The sequence below is a fragment of the Marmota marmota genome, unplaced genomic scaffold, assembly GCF_001458135.2.
Source record: "Marmota marmota marmota unplaced genomic scaffold, marMar, whole genome shotgun sequence".
In the NCBI taxonomy this organism is placed as follows: Eukaryota; Metazoa; Chordata; class Mammalia; order Rodentia; family Sciuridae; genus Marmota; species Marmota marmota.
The window spans coordinates 14,668,357-14,673,667 of NW_026000221.1; the positions used below are offsets into that span (position 1 = coordinate 14,668,357).

At 50.7% G+C, this 5,311-nt stretch overlaps 1 protein-coding gene across 3 annotated transcripts in view; it reads left to right on the forward strand.

The window, feature by feature from the left end:
* Nucleotides 1-943: 943 nt before the first annotated feature.
* Cdh11 (cadherin 11) overlaps nucleotides 944-5,311 on the forward strand; it is a 148,985-nt gene continuing 144,617 nt past the window's right edge. For 2 of the 3 annotated variants that reach the window (XM_015488653.2, XM_048792052.1), the window contains exon 1: nucleotides 944-1,153. The gene's annotated coding sequence lies outside the window, so the exon portion shown is untranslated. Of the gene's footprint in view, nucleotides 1,154-1,719; nucleotides 1,877-5,311 lie in introns of those variants that run through there. The other variant, XM_048792051.1, reaches the window with a different exon arrangement.

Consider the following 5,311-nt stretch of genomic DNA (forward strand, 5'->3'; position numbering starts at 1 on the left):
CCCCCGGTTGCCCGCACCCCTCGGTGAGGGGAAACCCTAGACCTAGGGAGGATGCGGGTAGTTCGCCCCATAGACCCTCCCTCCCGCAGAACAGCACTCTCCACAGTCCTCCTTCCTTTGGCGGGTCTGCAAGGGAACCGGTGGGGGAGGCAACAAGTGACCCCCTCCACCCCGCGGGGGGACTGATACCCCTCTGGGGTAAGGATCAAGGATCCCTCGGGTGGGGGGTGAGGTTGACCTATTGGCGTCTCCCCCGAGGCGCTGTGCGTGGGGGGAGAAGAGGACTGGAAGAGAACCAAGAAGGCTCTCTCAAAGTCCAAAGCCCCCTTCCCTTCGGCTTCACCACCCGCACCGCAAGCAGAGTTTGCAAGGGAGGGGGCTTTGGGCTTGAGGAAAGGGGTGGGAGCTGGGAAAGGGCCGCCAACGTGGAGGGATTTTTGGAGGGTGGGGTAGCAGAGTGAGAAAGAAGAGAATGCGCTCCCTAATTCCTGATTGCCTCCCCCACTTGGGCGATGCCTTCCTTCAACCCACCATCAGGGGGGCCAGGCGAGGACCCAGCTTGACCAGATGGAGCGGATTTAGGGGAAGGAGGAAAATGGGGGCTCCCAACCCCTCTCCAGCTTCCCTCCGTCGCCCTCCCTGATTGGCTGTGCGTCCCCGGAGCCCAACTTCAGTCGCTCCAGACTCTGTCTCAGCCCCAAGGGAGTCGGAGCGCCTCGACCGGGGAGGGAGGGGCGGCAAAGGATCCAGGGGTTGGCACATCTCGGGCCCTTGGGGGAGGGGCGCGGACCAGGTCGGCCCCCGCAGCCCCTGCCAGGCCCAGCTCGCTGCGCTGGAAGCCTCAGCTCCTTTCCGCCCCCCGCCCTTTCCATCCCTCCCAGCGGCGGCCTCCCTCCTCCTCCCCTCTGCCCGCCCGCCCGCCGCCCGCCACCTCCCCCCGGTTTCTCATTCCTGCCACTAGCGCGCTCGGCGGCTCATTCCGCGGCCGCCGCCAGCTGAGGGGAGCGTCGCGGGCCGAGGAGCAGATGCCGCGGGGGCCGCTCGCAGCCGCCGCCGACTTGTGAATGGGACCGGGACTGGGGCTGACACCGCTGCGCTTGCTCCGCACCAGAGATCCACAGCCGGAGGTCGCGTCCACCCGCAAGGGCCCCAGGTAAGGCGCTCCGCCAGTCCCTTCCTTTCTCCAGGACAGGGCTTCTCGGAGTGGGTGGGGGTAGGATTTCCTTAGAGACTGTCTTGGGAGGGGGGCAGGCTGAGGTCTAACCGGAGAAGACTTCGCTAATGCAAAGCAGAAGGTGGAGGGTGTGTGTGTAAAGATTTGTTTAAAAAATCAGAAAAGGAGAAGGGAGCCAGCTGAGGGCGAGGGCGGCGCAGGGGGGTAGAAGAGCCAGATGTGCGCTCCACCACTCTTCCCTGCTCAGGCCTCCTCTGGGGTCTGTGCCCAGGCCATGGCACAAGGGCTTTGCACCCGGCTGGGGCAAGGGACTGCAGAGCTAGCTGCGGACACGCCGACTGCCCCCGGTCTCTTCTCTGGGGAAAAGTCGCCCCCAGCACGGGGCTCGCCCGCCCGCGCTGCGCCTCTTTCGGAAAGCTGCGTGCGACCTGAAGACCTCTCTCTGAGGGGTTCCTACGCGGTCTTCCCTGATCTCCGCTGAGCGATCCCCAGGGCACAGTCCCTCGGGTGGAGACTGCTGGGAAAGCCCCGAAAAGGGGAAGGAGCCCGGCTTGGAGCGGCGATCCTCCGCACTTTAATTGCGTGGGTTTGGTCCGCTGACTGCGGCTCTGGGGCTGCCGACTGCGGCGCGCGCTCCAGCCCTCAAGCCCAAGTCTCTTCCGGAGCTCGGGCGGCGGTTCCTAAAGTCCCAACGGATCAGGGGTAGGTCTGCAAGCTGCTGGGACTAGAGCTGGGTTCGGGCTTGGGCTTGGCGAAGCCTTCCAGGGTTAACGTTAACTTTGCGAACGAAAGCTTTCCCCAAGCCTGCGCCTCCTCTCGGAGCGCGCCAAGCCTCCCCAGCTCCCAGCACGCACAGCCTCTCTGCGCTTTGCCCCCAGAACGCGAGTCCGGGAGGCAGGAGGCTCGGAGAAGCCGGCAGGGAACGGAAAAGCGGCGAGATGAGCACCCCGTTTCCCTGTCCCCAATCCCGAGGACCATTTGGAGGGTCGCCTCACCCTAGGGAGCAGAGTCCCTAGAGAAAGTGGGGTCCTAGGGGCCCGAAGGTCCTGCTTCCTTGTCTATTTCTTTACAAGGCCCTGCTTTCGCGGGTGCTGCGTGCTCCTGGCTCTCTCGGGTGAAAGGTTTTCTAGATGCTAGAAGAAGCCCTGTTGCTTTTGCTGATAATGCAGCAGGAATTTCACGGGCCATGGCATTGCTATGAAGAAAATGCATCTTTTAATTATTTAATAATGCTATTCCCGCAGGACAACGGGTCCTTTCCTAAGCTAAGCGGTGGTGGGAATTGGTGGTGGGGTGTGTGTGTGTGTGTGTGTGTGTGTGTGTGTTGGGGATGGGGGGGTTCGTTCCTGGAACACTGCTGCAAGAGGGATACAATTGCCTAAAGTCTTCCCTTCGGTTTCCTCCTATAGAAATCTTGTTCAGATGATTCTGAAATCTTTTCTTGTTTTCTTCTGATCGTTCCTATCGGTTAAAATGAGACAGTAAGTTCTCGGTTTAATCACAGGGAAGCAATGATAATTAATCTGGCGAGAGGCTAGATCAATTTCCTTATCACTTGGGCTTGCAGCAAACATCAATGGTTTTGCAGGGTTTCTGGATTTCCTGGGGATGGGGATGCAGATGTGTTCTCAGGAGCGAGGATCCATTAGTATCGCATCAGCATGTTTGCCAGGCTGGACTCTGCACTGGAGCCTTCTGAGATGGGAGAGGCAAAGAGAAGGGGCTGGTCTTCATTTCATTAATCTTGGGATTATTTTTACAAATACGGAGGTGCAGACTGGGAAACATAAAAGTCCCTGCCCAACCCCAGCTGCTGGGAGCCTGGTCTTCTTTCAGAGGAACAAAGGAATAAAAGTTACAAAACAAAGGGACATAGTTGTGGCCAGGACCAGAGGGACTCTGAAGCTACAGTCATGTTGAGTTCCTTAAACCTAAGCTCTGATTCCAAGTTTTAAAGTTGGCCAGTAGGCCCTGGAATTCCATCCACTGTGCAAAACTGAAATCCTGCCTAGTACAAAGGAATATGAGTAGTTTCCAGTAGAGACCAAGCAAAGGCATGGAGAGGCCAAGAAACTTTGAGTAAGAATTAGCTTGATAGCTTGCTTTTGTTGAGACATTACAATTTAATGCATGAAAAATGTCTTGTAGCCATACTTTATTGTTAATAATAATTATTATCGTTATCATCTTAGTTACAATTTCAGAGTCTGCATATACTGCTCTGTTTATTATATTGTTTGAAAAAAAAAAAAAAAACACCCTCCTTGCCCACCCCTGTGTGTGTGTGTGTGTGGTGGTGGGGTGTTGAAGAAATGCATAGGAAGGATTGAGATGGGATAATCTGGTGAGGCCTACACATGTAGATTTATTCAAACTGGGTTTATGGCATTCTAGAAAAATAGGCTTTTAAAATATTTCTAATTGAAGCAGTGGACCATCTTGATAGCACTTCAGAACTTTCATTTTGCTCAGCATTCTTATCAGAACGCGAGACAGTAAAATTACTAGAAACCTAAATTCTATTTTCAATTAAGATACAATCTTTTGGTTAATTTGAAAAAAAAAATAAAGTTACAGCTGTATCTTTTTATGGCCTAGAACTTATATTTCCCTTTTACTGTGGTACCTCCAAATGTGTATTCTCCATTATTTATGTTTGGGAGAAGGGGGGGCTGACTTGGAGAACCATGTCATGATTTGGGGGAATATGGATCAATTTCATGCTCTTTTTAATGCACATGTCTTCATAATTCATGGTTTTTCTCTCACTTTGAATAGAATTACATGGCTGCTTTGTAAAGATTCTGGTTTGGGGACCCTCATATGGGAAATGCCATGACTTTGACCTCATGGCCTGATTTACAATGCCAAAGCTACACTCCCATGAACATAGTGTGTGAACCTTGCCTGTGAATGAATGCTGGTGACTTCTGAAGCTCACAGATCACATAAACTTGGATCTTTTATATTTAAATCTATTTTTCAGAACCATCTCAACAAGATCTGTAAATCTGATTTATTTTTCATTCTCAATAAATTTGTGTAGGTAGACATTTGAGAAACATATTAATTTTGAATTTATTTTCAGTATTGATTTTTTTCAGCTTGATTAGAGGCATACCCAATCATTTAATAATAATAATAGTAGCAGTAATAAAAATAATAATAATAAATATTGAAACAGTGCTTCATAGAGTTGAAAGTGGGTAGTAAACCTTTTTCTTGGTCGGCCAGATTTTCAGAATGACAATGAATTCCCAAGTACTTTTCTCCCTAGAAGATTAAAGCATTGTGTATATTCACTAATTAATTATTTAAGGGGTCGAAATATGTTTTGGATAATTTTTCCCTTATGAAATGAGGTGTTATTTCATAAAAAGTCAACTAATTGGTGAAAAACTCCCATTCTTTGGTTACCCAGAATGTGAGTTGTCAGTTTTCCAATTCAAAGTTAACGACTCTGAAATATATATGAAGATATATGACCTATATAAATTTGTGGTTTAATTGGGGGAAAAATATCAACAGGTCTTTTAAAAACAGAAACTAAAGCTGGAGAATGTTGGGCCCATCCTAATGCGGCAATAGGAGTAGGAGTGAGTCGTTCCATCAGGATTACTGTGATAGCCATCCACAGCCTCCTCTACGAACAGGAAGGACTAAAGAAAACACTCGAGGAGGATAATTAAACATCTTTCTGCTATAATTTTACCCTGACATCGAGAGCCTTGTGCATCTCTGGAAATGGACTCCTTCACGGAAGATTGCACTTCTGGCCACTAGAGGGCAATGGCGTCCTTCTCCAACTTTCTGCGTGGAGCCCATCTGCTTTTGAGGGCACCATGAAAAGCGGTTTTGTTACCACCAGCCTTGTCAGAACTTCTCCGGAGAGACCGAATTCAATCTAATTGTGGTTCAGACTCCTGCTCCAGCAGTTTGTCAGGATTAGCATCTTTCTAGTGGGTGGATCCCATTACCTTCAGCCTCTTTTCACCTTGGACTTTGCTAGAAAGTTGGGAAATCTTGTAACTCCAGATTGAGCAGAAGCCAGGGTGGGGGCTGGGCAGCAGGATAAACAAGGTTAGCTCTCACCAAGCAGTGATCTGGGAGGATTTTCTGGATTCCCCCCCCCCCCCC